Source organism: Haemaphysalis longicornis, unplaced genomic scaffold (genome assembly GCF_048455015.1).
Source record: "Haemaphysalis longicornis isolate Haplotype H1 unplaced genomic scaffold, Haemaphysalis longicornis Haplotype H1 scaffold_11, whole genome shotgun sequence".
NCBI lineage: Eukaryota > Metazoa > Arthropoda > Arachnida > Ixodida > Ixodidae > Haemaphysalis > Haemaphysalis longicornis.
The window spans coordinates 83,927,137-83,951,670 of record NW_027526214.1 but is presented as its reverse complement, the minus strand read 5'-3'; the positions used below and the strand labels follow the sequence as shown (position 1 = coordinate 83,951,670).

The window sequence follows — 24,534 nt, the reverse complement described above, 5'->3', positions numbered from 1 at the left end:
GGGGTATTCCTTCCATAACAATTGCTTCAAAAACTTCTGCAAGTAAGATCGCTACACCGCACCCTCGTGAATCGCGGTCTTTCCTAAATATTTTGTAGCCGGGTTGTACAATTTCGCTATCCGCTATTTCCGGACGCAGCCACGTCTCTGTGACGGTAATTACGTGTGGGTTATAGCTTGCTAATATATATTCTAGATCACTGGCTTTATTGACAAGGCCCCGAGCATTTAAATTTCTTAAGCGAAGGCTGCATGCATTTGACTGTGAATGGCATCAGTCATTGTCATCAGAGCGACGTGGTTTTTTCTTTGTATGCTTAAGCTTAACTCGACAATTTTTGTCGTAGTCCCATGAATACACGTCTTTGTCGATGACCAACTTATCGTAATTCAGATGCATGCGTTGTCCGGCCTCTCTTTCTTCTTTTCCGGATTCCCATAAAAGCTTACGCTTGGCTAGAGTTTCCTTGCAAAAGTCGTCTCCAACTGATATAGTGCTGCCTTTTAGCTTCTTGCAATTTTTGTTAACTGTTAACTTCTCTCGGGAGTCGTACAACTTCATAATGACCGGACGCGGCAAACTACCCCCTTTTCGTCCTATTCTGTGGATCCGTTCAACCGTTTTTAGTTCGACACCAAGTTTTCGAACAAAAATGTCCTGCAGTACCGTTTGTTCCAGGTCTTCTGTGGTTTCTGCCTCGCCTTCTTCAACCCCAAAGACTAAAAGACTAAAAGAGTATTCCGTCGACTCCTGTCCTCTAAGCTTATTAGCCTTTCTTCTTGTCTTGATATTGTCACGTTAAGTTTCGTGACAGTTTTCGTTAGCTGGCTTATTTTTTTACCCTGATCTTTGATTTTTTGAAGGGCGTCTTCCATTTTAGTCATTCTTTCTCCTAGAGCGCTCAGATCTGCTTGGATTGCCTTCTGCCCTTCCGACAGTTCCTTTAGGAGGGCTTTCACATCAGTACCTGGGTTGAGTTCAACGTCCCCAGACAATAGTTGGCACAAAGAGGAAAATTCAGAGAACATTACACTTGGGCACGGCAGCACAACAACGAATCTATTGTCAGTTTTATAACAGTATTCTGAGTAGAAACTGACCTGTTCGAGCAACAGAAGCCGCAGATTAGGCGACATTGCTTTCGCAGTGCTGCCGTGCCCACTGAACGCTGCTGGCCAGGGGTCCAAGTTTATAGGTTCCACGAAGAACCGCTCGATGGACGTTCCATGGTGGCTGCGCTCGAGGGTAGCGTCGACGATGTGTCCGTGGTCCATAACAGCGGCGTCAGCAGCTGGTATGGCCACGCATGTGCTGGATGCCTCTGCTTGCAGGGATGCGCAGACGAAGAAAACCTGTTCGAGCAACAGAAGCCGCTGATTAGGCGACATTGCTTTCGCAGTGCTGCCGTGCCCACTCTGAAGTTCGTGAAGTTGTGGAGCGTAGAGCTGGGCCACCTATTTAGCGAGAATCTCTTCTTGCCGGCCCGTCTCTGTTTCGTATGCTATTCCATGTGAACGAATAATGAGTCTTCCGGTACCCATATATGGTACTCTTTCGTAATGGGCCGTTGTCATTGGTTTAATCAATTCGTCGAGCGTCTTTTGAATGCCCAAAGCCTCTTAACAATCCTATTCAGTACAGAATAGAAGGCCTACCATTTGCTTGAACGTTTTAAATGACACCTTTGATTTTGCTTTTCTCGCGAACTTTGAAATTGAGAAAGGGTGTCAAAAAAATAAATTTGTTCTCCATGAAGGACCTACTGAGTACGGCACGGCGTTCGTTTATTCCTCTGTGTTTCTTCTTAACCATGTAAATATTCTTATGATTAGGGTCGTGTTTTGCGCCGATTGTTTATGGTTTTCTTTTTGCCGCCATCACATTACATTCCAAAGCCACGGTCAGTGACACAGGACACTGTAGAAATGAGCTCGTTGCCTGCGTAGAGCTTGATGTTCGGTGTAGCAAGGTACTGCTTGTGCGCTCAGCCAGTGGGTCAGTATGTGAAGAGTTGTGACTTTTAGGAAAGGAATCGAGGCCTGGAGGGTGAATGTAATTCATTACTTACAATACTACACCCAGTAACATGCCTTCGACATTTCCATCACTTCCGCCGCCAATCTAGAGGGTCACATCATTGGAGTAAAGGCTACGATTTTTAGGTGCTCTCTTCTTCAGTTTGTCGTTTAGTCCCATAACACTATTTGAAAACGCAAGATGGGGATGACGTTATAATCTATTCGTGAGGCACCCTTGTGATTTCCTGAGAAAACGGTTCGAAGCTGGATTATGTGTATTCAGGTCACCAATTAGGTGGAAAGGTTCTAGCAGCTGGTCTACCAGCTCCTCAAATAAAAGCTTGAATAATAGGCATCAGTACTTATTTAAAGGGGGCATTCCTTTATTATTTTCATATTATATATTTTATAATCCCTTCGAGAAAGTCTCAAGTGCAGTATTTATGCTGATGAAATTACATGCCCGTCATTTTAGGCCACGATGGCAACACCGCCGCACATGTGCAGCCATCTCTGTCCTTTCAAAGTACAGTAGATACCATAAAAATTGTATGAATATTTTAGGATGCGTTTCTTGAAGACACATGACACTTGGCTGGTTAGAATGAGATATCTGTACACATCATCAAAAGTTCTGATAAAATATTTAGAGCTACATTACCTACGTTTTCCTTCTCCTTTGTTTACTGTTCAGAGTGACACGAAGTTTTGTGTCATTAGGTAAGGTATTTCCGTGCAATTATTTTGATATTAATTGGTTCCCTGCGGGCATGGACTTTGACACCACGTGCCTTGCGCTGCGTACGGGTCAAGAACAATTCCATGTGCATGTCGCGGACGCAGGTTCAACGACTTGCCGAGAAATCAGGCTCCTTGGACATAGCACATTTCCGGATGCCCTATGCTGAGCCGCCAGCACTGATGTCGTCGGGAGAATCACAAGCGAAACAGCCGATGCAGCGAGAGTGGGAGCCACTAAGGGTCTGTGTATGTCCATCTCCTGGGCTCCCTATCTTGTACTAGGAGCTTGAGTTGCCTAACTGGAAAGAGTGGAATCTGTTCCGCCGGTGTTTGTTCTCACCGTAGCTGCAGAGGGCATTGTGGGGGTTGTGGGGTCAGTTCTCGCTGCCAGAGGCAACCTATCAGAGGGTGAGGCATGAACCAGTTGAATCTCGCTGACCTGAGTCACCAACAAAACTAGACGCTTTCCTCCCCCAGCGAGCTACGTTGGCAAACGTCTGCGGGGTAAAAGATTGGAACATTCTTTGCGCCCCTAAGGAGCTGATGTTATCCATGGCACTGATCTTATATTCTTGTTCTAGTTTAACTTTTTCACTGGCTCGTGAAGATGCGCTGCAACTTCGAAAGGTGCACCATGTGAAAGTTTGCGAATGACTGTTCTCAGTTTCATCGTTATGCCCCAGGCTTTTTGCGAAAATCCTCTTACATTTGAAGCAGTGGCTCGGGTTTCGCACGGTACGCAGAACTAAGCAAATAAAGACCCTTCCGTTGACATATTGTCCTATTTTGCCGTACTTAAAGGTAAGGATTATGTGCTTTGTGTCTTTATTATGTTATTTTTTATACTTTTTTGCCCCACACTGTTGTTACACCATCAGCTCTAGGACTTCGAAGAGGCCTGCTAATGCGTTGGCTAGGAGATCCCTTTCAGAGAAGACACCCAGACCTGTCAGCGCCCTTGATGTGTGAATTTCAATTCCAGATCAGCCATACGTTACTGAGCGAGGAGCTTGGTGGCGCTTGTGGTTTTTGGCCTCTAAAAAAAATTCGCCTAAACGGTTTTTTTTTTTCAATATATGGTTTGTTAGCAAACCGCTATGAAACCCTGAAGCAAGAAACACCGACTTCAAGGTTATCTGACGCTTTGTGGTAACTGAATGCATCATCATACCCTTGGGTTGGTTTCCCGTCGTCAGAAAGGACATAGTAAGAAACAATGAAGCCTCGGCTCGGTACCTATAATGGGGTGATTAATACCTAAGAAAATTAGAAAGCCATACGGCATCGAAAGACCTAAAAACGGTGCTAATTTATCCTATAACTTAACCCTTTTGGCCAACAAGGTCCCGTATAATAATTATGGTAGAACGAGTGGGAGCCTATCAACCGTAGCTTCAGCAAGGGTGGAACAGCCCCCATTTAAGGATTCTGTCCTCCACCTCTCAGCACGACACCACGATTGGCTGGAGCCTTTTCTGCTAAAGCTACAAAAAATGCCCGTTCAAGGGGAGCTGCTAACACTCATTTAGGCATATAACTTTCACATTGAAATATTTCCCTTTAATGTTACTACTTCAGAAACCGTGTAACCTTCCCGGACGTTACAGTTACTCTTACCCAGGGCTTTCTGCAAAAAAAATCTCCCGAAAACCGGCAGATACGTGGCAGTATTCGAGTACCAGAATAGGGATGGTACATACTGCCAGAGAGCTACACTATATAGCACGAACCCCATTTTAGGAGAATAAGCGCTAACCAGTCTTATGGTCACATAACATGTCGAGTATCTCAAATGAAACTTTTGAAAATACCCGAAAAATGATATTACCGGTGTTACTGTGGGAGCTAAACAACAGGGCCAAATGGAAATATTTAGAAGACGCTTCATATTCTAATCCGCAAAATAACCTCGTTTTATTGACTCCTCAATTACCCTAACCCTGTCATACGTACTAAAGAACATAACTTTCATTTTTATTCAACTTTTCCACCGGAAAACAATCTTCCTGAACCCCACGCCTTGTCTGCCGAGGCAGTGAGAATATGAGCGAGATACCTTTCTTATCAGCCGAATGCAGAAGCACTGGCTGTTGGCCGTGTGAGAAACATCTATGTGAAGTATGCCCGCAATTCACCAGCACGAATCCGGCCACCACACGGCTTCACACTAGTAAGTAATATAAAAGCTACTTTACCATTGACACCAACAATATACTGTAGTTTCTCGAGCGAACTATTCCGGACAACAATATTTCGCCATAACTAAACCACCTATTTGTTATCGGTTCTGTATTGCCGGCAGTAACGGAATAATGTATCCTTATTTCCCTTTGTCAACCTATATGCGAACATTCAGGTTAATGCACTTAAATTTCTTGAAGCCATAATTGGGCATCAACTTGTAAAACACACCACAAGAGCGAGAATCCAGACTCAAATTATTTGTAGGTGTAGCTCAGTTTCACTTGTGATAAGATAACTTTTGAGTAAACTAGCGTGCTTAACTCTGAAATAAAATTAGTGACAATGAATGTACGACATTGTTTGAACTTTTCGCGCAATACTTTATACATGTTCACCAAAATTGCCGGCCACAAGTTGCGCAAACTCTACTCAACCAAAAACATTTAAACACAATCTCTGCACACCTAATGGCTGATTCGGGCCCTGTTAAAGAATTCTGTTAATTTAACCACCTGTTCTTGTTAGACAATAACATTTTCGTATTAGGCTTACGACTGCGGTACCAATCTTGTTGTAAGTGCTTATAATGTGATGTGTTTTACCTTTGTCTGCTTTCTTTCGTTTATTTGGGTTTTTCCTTTCTCTGCCATGTATAAAAATTTGTGCTGACAGGTGTCTTTTTTCAATTTCCTAATGTCCCCCTATGTGGTATTTGCCATCCTATGATAAACCTGCATCCATCTGTCTTTCTTACGTGGGCCTTTTGTTGCACTTAGCATACTTTTTTGGAATTATTTCGCATTATGATGGGAGGGCACACGCCTATTACGCACTATATTTATTGCCCGAAAGTACCTTTTTATATCCGACTCCCCGTCTATTATCCTTTTGGTGGTGGTGGTGGTCGCCCGAAAAATGGCGCATACGCACTTAGGGGTATTGGCCAAGAAGAGTAATTTTTTTATTACAATCAATCTAGCGAGGCAAAATAATGGAGAAGAATAAAGAGTTTAGCCTAGGTTAATGAGAAAAAGAGATAAAAAACACGAAAAAAAACAGAGAAAAGAGTGGGAAAACTACAGTAAAAGTCAGCCTAATTGGAATCTTTTTAACACTGCAGACGAGCTGTCTCCAAAGTGAAGAAGTGGTTGACGTTGCAAACGACAGAAGCATCGGTACCGTCAAAGGTTGTTCAAGACGTAGCAGGGGTATCTCCAGCAGCCTTCTCCGATGGTTAGAAAATCGGCGGCAAAAAAAGTGCTCTTCGGATTCAATTTCTTTGCAAAAGTTTCACAAAGGGGAGGTTATCAGATTTGCCTTGTATAAATACCGATTAGGTGGTAGTACGCCACAACGAAAAAAAGTTAGCAATACTCCGCACAAGCGAGTTTGGCATAAACGTCTCTCCTGGCGGTACCTGAGGTGTTCAAGTTCAGGAGAAGTGTTCATATCATAATCGGAGGCATGTTGATTGAACAGGTATTGGCGATAACGTGCCAACAACACACAAGAAAACGGGAGAAGAACCTCTCTGATCGGTAATGCCAAAGCTGTTTTAGCTAATATATCAGCGGTTTTCATTGAGGGTTGAACCACAGTGGCCGGGCAGCCAAACGAGCCGAATCACCAGCACGTGAGTGGGGACGCAGGAATAAAGAGTTTCGAGAATAGGAGAGAGCCATGCACAGGGACAAGGAGTCGCTGAGTAAGATCACGGAAGAATTCGCCGGATCAAGTTTCAGGATCGCAAGGAGTAGAGCAAAACATTCTGCATAAAAAATGGGGATAAAATCCTGTAATTTCAATGAAAAAGACCAATTCAATGTCGGAGAGAAAATGCCCACCCCAACCTTTTCGTATTTTTTTGAAGCGCCAGTTGCAATGACCACTTGGGATGGGTATTCGGATTGGTGAGCCAGGAGAATCTTATTGAATACGTTAGGCGCAAGAACCTTAGCGTTTTTGCGGAAAAGTTTATCAAACGAAACCTTACTTCCGTGGATGGTAACTGCAAGGCGGGAACCGAAAGGAGGGTGGTGTTTATTGGAGTAAGCAACTAATTGGCAAAAATGACCTGTGGGTGCCGGAGATGAGACCAATATATACCAAAAAAGACATTGCATGCTGGAGGAAAACAGCCTGTGGTCTGGCCAGCGGGGACTCAAAAAACTTTGCGAATGCAATAAGTTAGGTATTGGAACCTGAAGTTCAGCGTTGGGACTCCGGCTTCTAAGTACAACACCCTAATCGGGACGTAAGCGGGCAGGCCTAAACAGCATCGCAATGCTTGACGTTCAAGATTCACCAAAGGCAAGAGCTTACAGTTTGGAGAGCCAGAGAACAAAATGCTCCCAAATTTTAAGACTTGGTGAACATACATGTGGTAAATCATAAAGAGTGTATCTGCTCTCAGACCTCATCGGTTGTGGCTAAGACCTCTCAAAAGAAAGACAGCGCGGGAGCCTTTCACTGCAATGTGCTAAATGTGGAGACGCCAATTCAATTTACTGTCATATATTCCTCCAAGGTATTTTAGTAAATCAACCTGCCGAATCGATTGTTGACGATAGGATAACAAAATTTATATTGGGTCCGTATGGGGGAACACGACAATGGCACACTTCCCCGCCGGGGCACCGTGAGCAATCTTGGTGACGGTGTTGGCGACACCGCGGACCCCGAGCCCCCAACAGAAGCTGTAACCTACCGTGGTGATGTGTTTAAGGGTGAAGGGTAGAAACCTCAAACAGTGGCCGTCGGAGCCCAGGTCAAGCTCCGACGGATGGGCTCTCTGTCTTTTTACCAGGCAGAAGCTATAGAAGAAAGTCCCCCGTCTCCTGCTTCTATACATGCTGTAGGGTATTCTCAAACCCTACTGCAAACGTGATCGGTGCCTGAAAAGGGGCCGCACCAAAATATAATTTCCGTCCTTACCAACGATCTCAATCCTAAAGCGAGCCAACTATCCCCGCTTCGTGATCATTCAATCCGTTGAAAAAAAACGCCCGTTGCCTCTCTGTTCGTCTTCTTGGTCACAAAGTTCATACAAGGTATAATAGGAAAATCCTACAAAGCAAAGACACAGAGAACGGGGGAACCGTTCGTCGAAGACAATAACCAGCAGCAGGCAACAAATCTCCTGGGCCAGACACGCATTGCAGATCTTGACACCGTGGTCACGCCCCATCGAAGCCTTAACAGCTTACAGGGCGTGATCTCAGATCCTGACCTCATGACTGAAACTGAAAGCGATCTGCTCGAGGGCCGGAAATTGTCAGGGCGTAACAGCAGTGAGGCGCATAACGATACGCAGAGAAGACAAAGAAATTCCTACTAAACATCCCATCATAACCTTTGACCGATCAACACTACCAGAATTCATTACCGCAGGATATATTTGATGTTCGGTTCGGACATACATCCCGAACCCCCGCCGCTGCTTTAAGTGCCAGGGGTTCGGGCAGAGCACCAACCCTTGCCGTGACCGTCTGACCTGCGCAAAGTGCACCAAGCTTGATCGTTCATCTGACAATTGTCCATCTTCAACCCTCACCTGCTCCAACTATCAGGGACCCCATGCCCCCTAAAGTAACCCAGAACATCTGCTTTCCCGAGGCGCGAAAGAGGTTCACCTCCTTCCCTCTGGGCAGGCACGCCGACGCAGCTCGCCGGGTGGCGGAGCAGCGTCTTGTTTCGGCGGGGACCCAGTACCGCGAGTCGGACCTGGTCCCGCCTCATTCCCCCCCCCTCAGTTGCCTCCAGCGGCCCAACCTGAATCCGCGCAGCTAGCTGAGCCGGCAGCGGCTGTGGTGGCATCCACGACCGGTGGGGATGCTGCTGCCCCCACTGTTTCCTCTGCTCCACCGGCCCGAAGCACCTGCGAGGGCCCGGAAGAGACGGAGCTGGAAGAAACCGCAGCAGTTCCAACCTCCGCCGCACCGCCTGTGCCATCCGGGGCGCTCCTGGTGCCCTCGGGGGTCGCGGCAAAAACGAAGGTCACTGCAAAGGGTGCCCAGTCCAAGTCTAGGGGGCTCAGCCCGCTGGGCACCCCCTTGCATTAAGGTGACGACCTAGACGCCGAGCCGTTCTGGCATGCACCTCAGCGGAAGGAACGGGCTCCGGCGTCCAGACCAGTAGAGAGAATCAGAAAGCCCCTTCCAAGAGTACAAGCCCCGAAATCCGACACACATACTCCAGTAGATTTAACTGTAATAATGGGAAGAGAAAATATGCAATAGAACCGCAGAGGACTTCTAAAAATTTTGATGATGTTTATTGGTTACTGCATTCCAATCAGCCAAGTATCATGTGTCTACAAGAAAAACATTTAAATTCCAAACATACAAACGTTTTTGAATAGTTTCCGGGTATTTAGGAAGGACAGGAATGGGGTTGGTGCACCTTTCGGGGGTGTGGCCATCATTGCCCGAAAGTCCTTGGCGCGTCATTCTATTCAGTTAAAAACCATCTTTGAGGCTGTTGCCATTCGTACCATTATTTTCAATAGGCTAGTAACTCTATGCTCAGTTTACATCCCTCCGGATTTCCAGCTCTCGAGCTCGGATTTCGAGGGCCTTGTAGATAAGCTACCCACACGTTTCATTCTTTTAAGTAACCTCAACGCACATAACACTCCTTGGGACTCTGCTCGCAAAGATGCCCGAGGTCACCTTATCGAAAAATATCTAACATCTTCGGGAGCATGCCTATTCAATAAAAACAAGCCTACATACCATATTACAGGACACAACACTTGTTCACACCTCGATTTGGCGATTGGCTCGGCAGTACTCGTTCCATCTATTGAATGGGACGTTGCCACTAACCCCTATGGTAGTGACCACTTCCACACCACATTATTATACATAGGTAAAGGCCTGAACAGTTCATCAACTGGAGTACATTTACGGAAACATCTAAACTACACCACACATTTATTGAACACCTACACGTTGAAGAAGCTACGCAACTCATTACGGCGCACATCCTCGACGCCGCCAAAAAGTCCCTTCCCCATGCCTCTGGTACCCTGCGCAATCAGAGGAGGCCGTGCTGGAATGAGGACTGCAGGCGGGCGCGAGAGGCCCACAACAAGGCGTGGGGTATCCTTCGTCGGTACCCCACGTCTGGTAAACTTTTGTGGTTCAAGCAGGCCAAGGCGTTAGGAAAACGTGCGCGCCGTTAGGCAAAACGAGAGAGTTTACGCACTTTCTTTACATCTACTAATTCATACACAGACGCACATAAGGTATGGACAAGAATACGCAAACTTAAAGACAACACTACACATAGCCTGCCCCTGGTCAGTACAACAGAGGACACACTCGAAGACCAGGCTAACACACTTGCACAACACTTCCAACACGTTTCCAGCTCTGCCCACTACACAAACAATGTTCTGAAACGTAAAAAACACTTGTGAAAACAAGTCCCTGCATGACAATAACAGGTCAAAGTATGTCTACAATTCTAAAGTTGAACTTTATGAGTTGAAAGTTAGCCTGAGCACATGGAACCCTTCAGCTCCAGGTGCAGATACGATTACATACACTATGACACAACACCTACACCCAGACACTCTTGACACACTCCTAAACCTATACAATGACATGTGGCTTTCGGGGCGTATTCCAAAACTTTGTAGGGAGGCTATTGGTGTGGCGTTCCTGAATGAGGGTAAGGACCCTTCTTGTCTCGCCAGTTATAGACTTATCGCCCTCACCAGCTGCTTGGGAAAGCTTCTCGAGAAGATCATCAACAGAAGACTCGTGTACTTTCTTGAGTACAACAGTCTTTTCGAGAGCTGCCAGGCAGGCTTCAGGGTGCTGCGGTCTACAAATGACCAACTAGTAGCGCTAGAATCTTACGTTAAAGATGCCTAACTACATAAGCAATATTGCATGACCATGTTCTTTGATATTGAAAAGGCATATGATACTACATGGCGCTATGGTATCCTTAGATACCTCAAATCCTTTGGTATATCTGGTAAAATGCTGAACTCTCTGTCCAGTTACTTATCTTTACGAACATTTCGTGTCAGAATTGGTTCGGCACTTTCAAACGTTCACGTGCAGTAGAATGGCGTGCCTCAAGGTGACGTTTTGAGCTACACTTTTTTATAGTCAAAATGAATTCAGTTCGGAAGGCATTGCCATTGACAATCTCTTGTTCGATGTATATGGATGACGTAGAAATATCATTTAAATCGTGTAATAGGTCTATATGTGAACGACAGATCCATCTTGGGGTAAACAAGCTTGTTCGCTGGGCTGATGAAAATGGTTTTAGCTTAATCCTGGAAAGAGTACCTGCGTTGTCTTCTCAAAGAGGCGCGGTATTCAACCCGACCCTGAAATTAAATTGAATGGCGACTTGGTTTCTGTAAAAAAGGAACCCAGATTTTTAGGCGTCGTTATAGACGAGAAACTGACATTCATCCTTTACATCAGACAACTAAAACATAAATGCCTCAAAGCAATAAACATACTTAAGTTCATTTCACACCACTCCCAATGGCGCGGACAAGCAACTCCTCTTACTTGTCTTCACAAGCTTGGTGGGGTCCTGCTTGGAGTGTGGGAACGTGGTTTTTGGGTCGGCAACAAAAGCAGCGCTGAAATTGCTAGACCTAGTGCTTCACTAGGAGCTTTGCCTCGCGTCGGGCGCTTTCCGTACAAGCCCCGTACAAAGCCAATAATATACGTCGAGCGCAATAAATGGTCCCTAGATCATCAGCGAACATACATAGATCTTCTGTACGATTTTAAAATTTCGTCAATAACCCACCATCCTTTCAAACCATTTATTTGTGATACACCCATGTCCCAACTTCTTCTTAATCGTCCGTCTAACTCTGCTCCGTTCTCACATAGGGTGAGACAGGAAATGTCAGAATCATCTGTCACCTTTTCAGAAACCTACAAATCAAACATTTCCGACTTTTTACAGCCATGGCAGCTTCGCCCCGTGTCGTCCGATTTATCATTTGTAGCGATTGATAAAAAACGAGCACCCACAACTGCATTTCTTCAGCACTTATTGTTCCTTCAAGATAAATTCAATTGTGCAGAATATTTTTTTTTCGCCGCGTCAAAAACAGCCCGTATCGTGTCGTGTGTTGCGCACCGACCTAATTTTAGGGTGTCTAACACTTTAAACTCGAAAATCAGCATGTTTACGGCTGAAGCCTATGGCATATTTCTGGTTTTAAAGCACATAGTTCATCATAAAATTCCAAAGTTCATCATCTTCACAGATTCCTTGAGTGTAGTACGTGGATTGTCATCTAAGCGGTTTTGTCATCTAAGCCCTCGCTGCTCTTGGATTTGGTGGAAAACTTTACGTTTGGATCTCAAGTTACCTACAAGTGCGACAACGCTTCATGACCACGCCGGAAAGCCCAACTTCCTACTATATTACACAAAAGAGAGTACCTCAAGGATCCGTTTTGAGCCCTCTGCTATTCAACCTCACTCTTATTCATCTGAAGCGAGTACTCCCACTTGGCGTCCACGTCACACTTTATGCGGACGATATCTGCATCTACTGTGCGTCGTGATCGTGTAGTACCACGCAACAAAGGCTACAGAAAGCTCTTGCAAAAATATCTGCGTATCTTACACCCAGAGGACTCCAACAATCTTCCGAGAAAAGTGTCGCCATTGCTTTTACTCGCAAGCACATGAAGAGATATCAACTGGTTCTCGGAGGCCGCACCCTACAATATGTGCGAACCCAAAGATTCCTCGGAATCTTAATTGACCGAAATTTTTCCTGGGCTCCGGAAGTGAAGATACTACGTACAAAAATACCCGCAATGTCAAAAATCCTCGGGTATCTCGCTGGCAGTCGCTGAGGCACTAACTGTCACTCTACGGTTCTGCTCTGCAAAGCCTATGTCGATGGTGTACTGCGTTACAGCCTCCCTGTCCTTCAGAAGCTTCCGCCCACAAGCAGAGAGCAGCTAGATGCGGCCAGAAACAACTGCCTCCGCATCTGCCTCGACCTCCCGAAAGGGTCGTCGCGCTTGGGTACGATCGCTGATACTGGCTGCCTACCTTTGGACGTGATTCGGCTCCAGGAAACTGTGCGAATTCATCTGCGCCATCATCTGCACGCCAAAACCCATACGCTAACACGCATGGCTGAAAATGGTAATTCGAGTTTCGGGCAAGCACTCAAGACACTAAACCTTTCCGTTCCCTCCCAGGCACAAAAAGCAATGCCATCCAATTTTCCACCCTGGATCCTTTCGCCCTTACATATCAGATGCAGCATCCCCGGAATTGACTCCAAAAAGAGCCTGCCTTAAAGTGGACTCCTGCAATTAACACTTCACCACATCAGCTGGATGTACTGTGACACAAACCATATCTTCACAGATGGCGCTTGCACATCTGAGCGCAGTTCCTCCGGAATATTTATTTCCTCTACTGGCCACACATTTTTCTGTCGCCTCGAGCGTGCTACATCATCTATGACCACCGAGCTTCACACCATGAAGGAAGCTATGCGATACATTTTACACCAGCGGCCAAAGCCATGGGCTGTTTTCACGGACTCGAATGCGGCTCTCCAAAGCCTGCAACGCAGCGACTGCTTCACCATTCATGAACATGCCTCTCGTGACATCACATACCTGCACCACCTTGCCAACGACGCTGGACACCGTATAACGTTACAATGGATTCCCGGTCACTGTGGTGTTCTAGGTAATGAGAAGGCGGATGAAGCTGCTCGCAGGGGCCTGGATATGCGCAATGTGAGGAATATTTTCTTCACTAAGCGTGATGCCGCAACTACGGCGAAGGCGCTCGTTTATTGGACCGGAACCATCTCTGGTCCCTTCCAGATCCCCACCATGCCTTCCTGCACCACATAGACCCTGAGCTCAAGATGAGGCTGCCAGAGGTACTTCCGTGCCGATTAGAGCGCTATACCACCGACTTCGCCTCAACGCAGCGCTTACGAATTCATACCTTTTTCGGCTTGGTATCACGAAAAACCCTTACTGTGACAACTGCGGATCGTTGGAAACCGTGGAGGATTTGCTGTTGGAATGCCCTGCATACATCAACGCAAGGTGCAATCTTGAGCAAGAACTATAGTGCCTCGTCCCAGTACCAATTACCTTGAAAGCCCTCCTTGGTCCATGGTCATCCCCACGAGCTCCACGTGAAGTACTGTCGGCGTTGTTCGCATATCTGGACAGGATTGGTGCCATTGCAGTGATTTAGTATTCTACAAAAAACAGACTTTTCAACCACGCTACTGACACGAACTGAACGTCATCTTTTTGTTATTTTTCTTTTTTCTTCTATTCTCTCTCTCTTCCTCTTTCTTCTGCCCTGTCTATCTTCCTCTTTCTTCTGCCCTGTACTCTATCGGGCCTTTTCTTTCTCCCTTTCCCCTTCTCCCGCCGATTAGCATGTCGGCGCCCAAATTCCGGCAAACATCTCGGCTTTCTCCTCTAATAAAGAGCCTTCCCTCTCTCTCACACACATTTTCAAGCCAAGCAGACAGAATGAGATTGGCCAATACTGGAGACAAAAAAAAAACTGCAGCATTTGCCGTAATCGTGAAAATACTTGCTCGGACCGAGAAAGCACGTCATAGCGTGTGCCCTTCCAATTCGGTGTTTATGATTATCACTTTCGAAATTATAACGCTCACCCGTATGGCAACAGCGATGAAGTAAAGGTCGTTGTGTCAGGGAGGAACAAGGAAATCGCCTCAAGTGGTGAACGCAACCTTCACGAAGGTCACGACGGTTGCGCCCAGCTTCTCTAATTTCAAGTCTTGCGCGTTAGTCTGAGTTTTGTTGTATATTAGCAGAATGTATTTTGGGCGATGTATATCTACAAGAATAAATGTATATTATATAGTTTGTATATTTACAGGAATACGTGTAAGTTAGATGTACATTTGCATGAGTAACTTATGCGGACATCTTTTTCAGGTTTGGCCATCGGTGAGTGCGGAATTCCTAATCAGCAGAAAACGACAATTTTGTTATTTGTCTTCCATCATCATGGCTACAGATGGTTCACTGAATCCATAATGGTTTTGCATGATATATAGGATGAATAGACAGCTACAACTTTTCTCGTCCCAACGAACAAAATATCAGCGAAACAAACACCCGAGTTATGCAGTTTATTGAGCCCCATGGATGGGCTACTCAAAACTGAACGGCTCAAGCTCAGCTCAAAGACGGATTTGCATGAACATACAAACAAAATGTATTGTTTTTAGAATTACAGCTAAATGAAACGAGAAAATGTGGCTGCCTTACCTGCCTTTAAGACGAAGTTGGTTAAGACGTGTTCTCGCTCAGGCCGAACAGCGTAAGAACGTTTCTTTTGTTTAACATAAATCTCTTTTAGAAAATTCGCTAAAGAACATTCTTGCACCTACCTTTCGGTTAAGACGAACAACTTTTGGGGTGACCACCACTGCTGGCGATTCCGCTTAGGGAATCGTTAGGGAATTCCGGTTAGGGAACATGGCAGTGTTGGCGCGGTGCGGCGGTGCATGCACGTGACCAGAAAAAAAAGTAAAGAAACACAGCGCGAACTGAATTCACGCAGCAGAGGAAGGGAGGGAGGCAGAAAAAAAAGACACGCATACAAAGCTACCCATTTCCCTCCCTTCAGCCAGCGGAGGCCGCGCCAAAGCCATACAAAACAGGCGAAGGCCAAAGCTAAGAGGATAAAACAAGTAAAAAAAGCAGTGATGGAGACTTCCTATTCGCAAACGTAGTACGGCTCCCCACCAATGCGGTTTGCAGCGAGAGCTTTTGAGTTCGTTTCGGTTCGCGCCGCGGGTCCTACTCCCTTCACCGAGAGAAAGCGAGCATTTTCCTCTCTGTCTAATAACTCGAGAAGACTCGACGCCGCGCTACCGTTCGGAACGCCTTGAACTTTTGTTTCTTCTGATTAAGCACGAGCGCGCGCACAAAACCCCTGCGCTTCTTTCATCTCTTCTTCCAAGTGGTCGCACACGCGCTCTGCCCCGTGCTCGAGAACCAACATCCTCCCGCGGCCGCGGTTGACTCCAAAATGCAGAGCCGCTGAATGGCGCCCCGGATTTGCTGTCCATTAGTTAGGAGAATCTCGTGGTAGCGCTAGACGCCATGTCTTCCCGGAAATGACTGGACCACACGGCCGATCTTCCAGCTCAGTGGGGCCACGTTGTCATCCTGAACCACCACCAGGGCCCCTACGTGGAGTCTTGACGGGAGCATTTACGTGCAGTGATGCGCTGATCGCAGAAGAAGCAGATATTCTTTCTTCCACCTGCTCAATAGTCGACGTACTGTTTCCTCTCTGTGCTTAGCACGTCGGCGCAGATCGGGTGCAGCGGGCGTTGGCATGATGCACTCTGTTTTCAGGGGCAGACTGACCGCGCGCTTCCTGATGAGGAAATCAGAAGGTGTGAGCGCCCTAATTTTGATACTGTCATCGCTAACTGGAATGAGTTGACGGCAGTTCACAGCTGCCTCAACTTCCAACAGCATAGTCAGCAACTCTTCATAATCGAGACAGCTGCGTCCCAGACAACGTTTGAGTGAGTCCTTGATGGTACGGATGACGCGCTCCCAAAAACCGCCCCACCATGGAGCGCGCTCAGGAATAAATTTCCACTCAATTCGCTTGGAGCTGGCATGATCTTGTATCTCTCGTGTAGACAACACTCCAAGCTGTCTTGCGCAGCACTGGAAGGTCCGGCCGTTGTCCGAAAACACAGGCGATGGTATTCCGCGTCTCGATGTAAAGCGCCGGAATGCATGAAGGAAGGTTCGTGTTCTCAAATCCGAATTAGCTCTAAGTGCACCGCACGAGTGACTGCACAAGAAAACACAGTGATGAATAACTTCGTAGATGCATGGGAGCTAGTGCGTGAGTAGAGGGGCAAACAAAAGTCCACGCCTACGACGTCGAATGGTGAAGTCTTTGCTTGGCGATCCCTTGGCAATGGTGCCATAGGTGCTGACTCGGGACGGAGGCGCCTACGCCGGCACGGTAGACAAGACGACAGTACATTTCGGTCAGTCCGACGTCCTTTCAAAATCCAGAATCGTGAACGCAGGTCGACCAGTGTAGTGTGAACACCCGCGTGTAGAAGGCGGACATGCGTTGCATCGATCAACAGTTAGGTGAATCGGTGATCATCAGGTAACAAGACGGGGTGTTTCAGCTCCTCCGGGCTATCTAGTTCGTGTAGACGACCGCACACTGGGAGTTGACCGTCCTCGTCGATATCGGGTTGTAGAGTGAGCACCCTGGAGCTTGAGGGAAGTGGCTGGGCTCCACGACGTGCTGCGAGCTCGGAAGGAAAGGCAGTGTGTTTAACGAGTCGCAACCAGTACAGTTCTGCCTCGTTAATTTTCGTTTCTTGGAGTGGGCCAGAAACTGACAGCTTGCTTGAAGCGGCATTACGGTAGAACCTCATAACCCACGCAGTAACTCTGAGTAGCCTGGAGAGGCGACTATAGCGATCGAGGTGAAGCAGGCCGGCAGACTGAAGTTCCAGCCCTCGAACAACCGCAGCTGGGCACACGTATGCAAGCTCTGGAGACAGGTCACTCGTTGGAACTAATGGTTAGGTTGTGTTACGCCAGTCCTCTTCAGGAATTCTTAACCACGGTGGTCCCGTCCACCAAATCGTTTTTGGTGTTAAAGCCAGAGCCAACTCTCCACGTGTAAGCAAGATAGCGGGATTGTGAGCACTCCTGCAGTGCCGCCAGAGACACCGTCTTTGTAATTGTTGAATGTCAGTAACTCGATTTCTCACGAAGGTCTCCCAGCGACTTGAGTCCCCCAAAATCCAGTCCAGCGCTATCGCTGAATCGGTCCAGAAGGAAGCAAGACAATCTGCGAACTCCGGAACTTGTCATAAGCTTCCACAGCCTCGAAGCCAGAAGACATGTTGGTAGCTCCAGTCGTGGAAGGGAAACAGCCTTCAGTGGCGCGACACGGCTTTTACTCATAAGAAGCTTCGTGGTAAAGCAGTCGTCCGAGAGGTGTTGCCGGACATAAACAGCCACTCCATAGGCTAGAGGGCTTGCGTCAGCAAAAAAATGCAACTCGAATTTTGCACGGCCCTGAGATTCTGGGTAGCTGACGCATCTGCGAAGTCGGAGAGCAGACCGGGCGGGCAGCTCTGTTACCCACGTTTTCAACAGCTCTCCAACGTCTGGCGGTAACGGATAGTCCCATGCACAGTTGTGTCGCCACAGATTTTGAAAAGTCTAGCTCGGATGTGAAAAGGGCTTATAAAGCCTAGAGGATCAAAGAGCCGTGCAAAGGCTTGTAGCACAGTTCGCCTCGTGTATGGCTGTTTCGAAACGTAGGAAGACACGGCTTGAGTGTTTAGTATTATTTCGTTCGTTATATGATCCTAGTGCAGCCCAAGAATCTTCGAAGTTGGCTTGCTTTCTCCAACGTTCTGAAGAGAAACAGAGTCCGCAACGAAACGGTCATTCAGTACGCCGGAGTTAGAGCACCACTTCCGAAGTTCTATGCTGGCATCGCTCATGATGGTAATAGCTGCCTCGTAAAGCTCTAAGGCTTCCTTTTCTGACGATGTGCCGATGACATGGTCGTCCACGTTAAGGATCGCTGTAGGCGAGCTGCTATTTCTGGATACCGGTCATTCCACGTTTCGAGATGATGCTGTAAGGTAGCTGCCAAAAGAATCGGGCCAGACGAGGCCTCAAACGGCACCCTTGTCATTCGCCATTCAAATATGTTTGGAGTGGGATGCTCGCTGCTTGGCAGCCGATCAATCCACAAAAACCGCAGAGCGTCACGATTCTCTCGACGAATCGATATATGTAGAACAGCCTTCCGGATATCTGCAGTCATTACGACAGGATAGCACCTGAACTGCAAAAGTAACTGCAACAGCTCGGGCCCAAGCTTAACTCCTTTGTTCAACATGTCGTTTAGGGATGGCTCGCCTCGCTCATGCGATGAAGCATCATATACCACACGAACCTTTGTCGTTACTGCCTCCTGTCTGACAACTGCGTGATGATGGAGGAAGTAAACTGTTTCCCCGGAGACCACCCACTGCACCACTCGCTCAGCACGACCTTCCTTGAAGTATTCGCTGATGATTGCGTCGTACTCTTCTAAAAGATTGGGCTGATGTTCAATGAGTTGTAGCTGCCGTCGAAGTCTGCTTTCCCCGGCAGCTCGGTTAGTGCTGGACATAAGATCTGGCGTTTCGATCATAAGTGGCACGACGTAACGACCCTCTTCCTTGTAGAGTTCAGTCCGAAATTTCACGAACGCATCGTGGTCTTCAGCTTCAGACTTCTCAGAAGCGTCCGTTATTCCTATGGCATCCAACCTCCACATTTATGAGGGATCAATAATTTGGCAATTTTCGCGCCTGGTCCGTCAACGCAACTCAAAAACAGGGCATTCGTGCTGCTGCTCCTCACCAGGGGATTGTGGGTACTTGAGTAAGGACATTGGAGAACCCAGCCAAACACTGTCTCAACGGTGCAAAGGCAGTCGTAGATGCGCTGGATACGTCCGCTCACGAGTCTCCACTAGTTGTCAGAGCCCACCAGTACGCTTATAGTCGGTGTTTGAGTCTGCCCCTTTTCAGGTTCGTCGGCAACGAGTAACTTGCGGTCGCGAAGCAGCTTCACCACTTCGGTTTCCACGGGTGGACCCTTTACCATGCAGAACTCTGGCACTTCAAGAGCATCGAGGGCAACTGGACTCGATTTATAGTGGCTTCGTAAGGTGATCGCCACCTTCCGGCACTGGTACGACCGCGGACGGTTCGAGCTGCCAGAAGTAAACACGGCCAAGTCCTCCACTCCAGAAGCAGGCAGGGCCAGCTGACGACACAGGTCACTGCTCACGAAGCTTCGTTGGCTCCCTGTATCGAGGAGTAGGCGGACCAACACCGGCCGACCACAGCACCAGATGCCCACACTCTAGCAGTTTGGAGCAGCACCGACGAGGAGCACGTGCTGCTGGCAGGAGCTGTCGTCACGTTACGATCTCGTTGTGGAAGTTGCTCACGATCGGTGTCTCCGTCACGGCAAGCAGCAGTCGTGGAAGTGGTCCCCAATCGCTTTCAAATGTAACAAAGGACGGTTATGTGAGGTCCCGAACAAGTATCACACTTGAGTGTCGTGCTAGAGTGGCAGCTGCGTGCCATGTGCCCTTGCCTCGCGCATTTAAAACAGCAGCGGTTCTTTGAAAGGCGGCGTCGCTTGTCTTCGACCGTCAAGACAGATCGGCATTCCTTTGCCTTCTGGCACTGACTATCACACAGGAAACACAGCAGTGGTCCTCCCGGCGGTGGATCCGTTGAACTGGATGCAAACCGAGCTACCAATGCCAAGGCTGACGGCAAGAGAGGAGATGAATTTCTCGGCGGCTATCGATCTGGTGACCTTTTCGACTAAGAATGTGACCTCAAAGCTCGACTCTCCTCCCTGCTCTCCACCTGCACCTTTAAAAACGCCATAATGGCCTTGAATTGCTGCTCTCGAGGCATTGGCTCGGCGTTGGCATCGCTGGCTGTCTCCTTCATGCGCTGGCGGTATTGAACTGCCAGGTCTTCTGGCAGCCAGTGTATGAGGACTCGGTTCAGGATCACCGCGTACTCGGAAGCTTGAACGCCAAGGCTCTCGAGACAGCCAGTTCTGAATTGTACCTGCTCGTACATGTCTCGGAGGCGTGCCACTTGCGTCGACGATTGAATCGGTGTGATGGCGAGTAGGCTGTCTACGTGGTCGTCCACGAGAAGTTCTGTGCGTCCAAACCGGTCGGTGAGGATCTTCACCGCCTGCCGGTAATTTGCGTTGTTTAGGCGAATTCAATAAAGTGCGCGTTTTGCGTCTCCGGTGAGGTAAGACCTTAAATACCTAAATTTCTCTATGTCGGGTAGGTCCAGCTGGTTATGAATGGTCGCCTCAAAATGGTCCCAAAAGCCCTGCCATTCGCGTGGCTCGCCAGAAAAGTGGGGAACTTGAAGCGTCGGCAGGACAACCCGCGTTGCCAATGGACGAGAGCCGACGTGCCGCGGCGGGTTAGGATGGGCTGCAGGGCGGCCGCCTTCGACCTCCACGCTCTGCGGTTGAACTGGTGGTGGTTCCCTTGCAGTTCTTCCTCCGGAAGCTCTCATGGGTGACCGCAGCTGGATCAAGGCTGAGCGCAGCCGACTGATCGCACATGTTTTCTTGATATTCTATAACGTCGGCAATATCCTGGTCGAACTAATCGCCTTCGAGTGCTTCCCCGATCTTGTCATCCAGTTCTTTCAGTGAGCGTTCTTTACTTGCCAGCTGGTCTATGGCCTCTTGCTGGTCATGCAAAGACGGCGAGGGGCTTTCGTAGATCTCGGTGGTTCCCTTCAGCCGCCTCGTGACGGCTCAACGGAGAGCGCCTCTCTCACGGCGGAGCTTGTCCATCGGTCAGGACACAATGCCGGTCTTGTCCCGGGTTTCACGGCACCATAAATATTAACTCGAGAAGACCCGACGCCGCGCTACCGTTCGGAACGCCTTGAACGTTTATTTCTTCTGATTAAGCACGAGCGCAAGCACATAACCCCCGCGCTTCTTTCTTTTGTTGTTCCAAGTGCTCGCGCACGCGCTCTCCCCCATGCTGGAGAATCAACACTGTCCTCCTGCCTCGTCGCTTGGGGAGGAAATCTTACTGCCGGCCTGCACGTGGCCCCCCCTGCCGACGGACTGGGCTGTGAAGGTCGGTTTCGGCGGTCCTGCTTTGGTCCGTCGCAGTGGCAGGAGTCAGTGGTGTGCCAGGCCCACTGTATTGGATATTCAGCACCCATGGCAGCTTGAGCAACTCCGAGGCACTCTGAGTGCAAGTGCTTTCCAAGAACACCAATGCGTGATGCGGACGCAGGCCCGGACAGCCTGGGTGGCTACCGAGGTTGGTGCTTGGAATGCTACTTCGGTCAAAATTTGTGGTCGCAAATTTCTGTGGATCAACTATGATTCTCTTTGGCCGGGGGCGGTAATGCGCTCCTGTAATCCAGTGTGGGTGGAGGCAGGGGGGTCGATGTTGAGAAGTGCAACTGCACCAAGCGGTACCGTTTCTGTTATAGTGGCGCACGGTTTCTGAAGCAATGTGAGCGCTACTATGAGGGCGGGGGAGTGGCGAGCCCCTGTAACCGCAGCTAGGAAGGGGCCTATAAACACGATCTGCTCGCCGAAGGAGGGGACGAGCCCTTGTAACCCAAGTCGTAGGGGTACATGCGGTACAGTTCGTTTTATCGTGGCGTGCTGAAGCATGGGTACACACAATGAGGCCGGGGGCGTAGCAAACCCTGTAATTGGAGCGGGCCTTTAATGCAAACTGGTCTGCTGACCGAGGGAACTTGATGCGCCCTTGTAACCTTCAGTCTTGGGGGTGAGAGTGCAGAGCCACTGGGAGTTCCTCAGAGGATCCCTTGTATTTTGAAAGATGGTTATTGTGGAGCAAGTATGACTCTCTTGGCTAGGGGAAGTAGCGAGCCCCTGTAATCCAGTGTGGGAGGACGACAAAGGCTGGGGGTGGTAACGCACCCCTGCAATCCAGCGTGAGAGGAAGCCAGTGGGTCAATGTTGCGACGCAATCACTGCGCTCAAGCGGTACAGTTCGCACGTAGTGTTGGCGTATCATTGCTGAAGCAATGGGTAGACCACTACCGAGCCGGGGGCGTGCACACCCCTGTAACCATAGCTTGGGGCTCGTTCTGTTGAACTTGCGAACTGGTCTGCAGGCCGGCGGTTGTGACAAACCCTTGTAACCTAATGTCATAGGGGCCAGAGCATGGAAGTACGGTAATTCCACGAGACCTCCTCGAGGAATCGGGGAGGCCGCACAATCCCTGCCCAGGGAGCGTGCAAAGCGGCCGCCACTGCGGAGGTTCCTGGTCCACTGGAATCAGGTCCTACGCAGGGATCGGGCGGTCGGGTGTCAACGCGGAACTTGGCAATGCGGTTGAAGGAGGAAGGGGTGTCGAGATCGATCAACTATGACTTTCTTTGGCCGGGGGAAGTAACGCACCCCTGTAATCCAGCGTGAGAGGAGGCTGGCGAGTCAAGTTGAGAAAGTAGCAAGTGCCGCAAGCGTACAGTCGTTTGTACTGGGAATACCGATTATAGTCGAGAAACCATGACGGGCCGGGGGACTGGCGAACCTTGTAACCGCAAGCTTTCGCGGGGCCGTTGAGGCACTGTGCGCATACAAACTTCCGGTGTCCGGAAACCGTAAAAAGCTGGTGTTGCAAGTACCCGTGTATAGTGGAAAGCTTTACTGGTGATTCGTGAGTACCTGGTGCGGGATCGTCGATCAAGGACGTTAGTACGCATCGGCCGCAGAGCTGGGGGTCGGGGGGGGGGCGGCCGTCACCACCAAATAGGGTACTTCCTGTCAACGATGGCTGGGGCCCACTTATCGGACCCTATGGGTGAGCTGTACCCGTGGCAGGGACGGCACATTTGGCAAATGGCACTGTCTGATCCCCTCGCTGAGCAATCAGTCTTGGAAGAGAGTCAGACAAAAGGATTGGAGCCAAATTGCTCCCCCGATTCCCACCCTTTTCCCCAAGCTCCCGTTCCCAACAACCCACCCTATCTGGCTTTTTCCTAGGGGGGAGAAGGGGGTCCCCCAGGGCTCGTCCTCCTGGTGGTTTGTCGCAAGAAAGCTTTTCCCATTAATTTCTCTCCACCTTCGGGTGGACAAAATTCTCTTTGCCGGTTGGCCTCTTTTTGTACTGTTGCAATTGGGTATAACCGGTTGTACTACGGTGTTCCGGGGAGCTATTGAAACCTCCCTTTACTCGATGCACTGTCGCTTGAGTTAGCGGGCGGTCGCTCTCTTCGCGCTTGGACAGGACAACACAAAGGTAAAGCTTCGGATGTCTGACTTTCATTAAGTTGGCCACTAAATTTGTTTTTTCTTCTGGCCCCCAACTTTTGCGAATCCATTTCATTCGCCGTCTTGAAGCAAGATATTTGCATTCACGTGCTTATTATTTTTTGGAGGCCTTCTGACAAGAGAAAATTCTGATAGGACAAAAAAACCATCATCAGCCGTTCGATTTCATTTAAATGAATGATAAGCGTAATAAAATAAAGTTCACTTTATATTCTTGTTCAATTTGACCACTGCATAATGTAGCGAAATGATTTACTATGCTACCTCGGGCAATCTTCACGGGGGTGACCAGTTTGGACCTTGAGAGCTACAGGCCAAGCAACACCCCTTCCTTCAGCGCCGGGATCGAAGCCGCAGCCAGATGTCGAGGAGAGACGGCCGGCAGGAGAGAGATGGGCGAGGAGGCCCCCGGTGCCTAAATAATAGCACGCCAGGAAGGTAGGCCAGGGTTCCACGTGCGACGCAGAGCCGTGTGTGATGGAATCAGACGAACATCCAGCTGTGGTAACTCGTGCAGCGGCGAGGCTCAAACAGCCTCGCGTGTCGAAAAAGAGGAAACACGCTACCTTCGCGAGCAGCTTCGCTACCTTCACGCCTTACGCTTTAGTGTCCTCTGCCTCTCATTTTTTTTCTTACACCGAATATTATACCGTAACAGCATCTCTCC

At 48.7% G+C, this 24,534-nt stretch overlaps 1 pseudogene; it reads right to left on the bottom strand.

The window, feature by feature from the left end:
* Positions 1–446: 446 nt before the first annotated feature.
* On the bottom strand, positions 447–8,522 carry LOC144160703 (uncharacterized; annotated as a pseudogene).
* Positions 8,523–24,534: the final 16,012 nt, after the last annotated feature.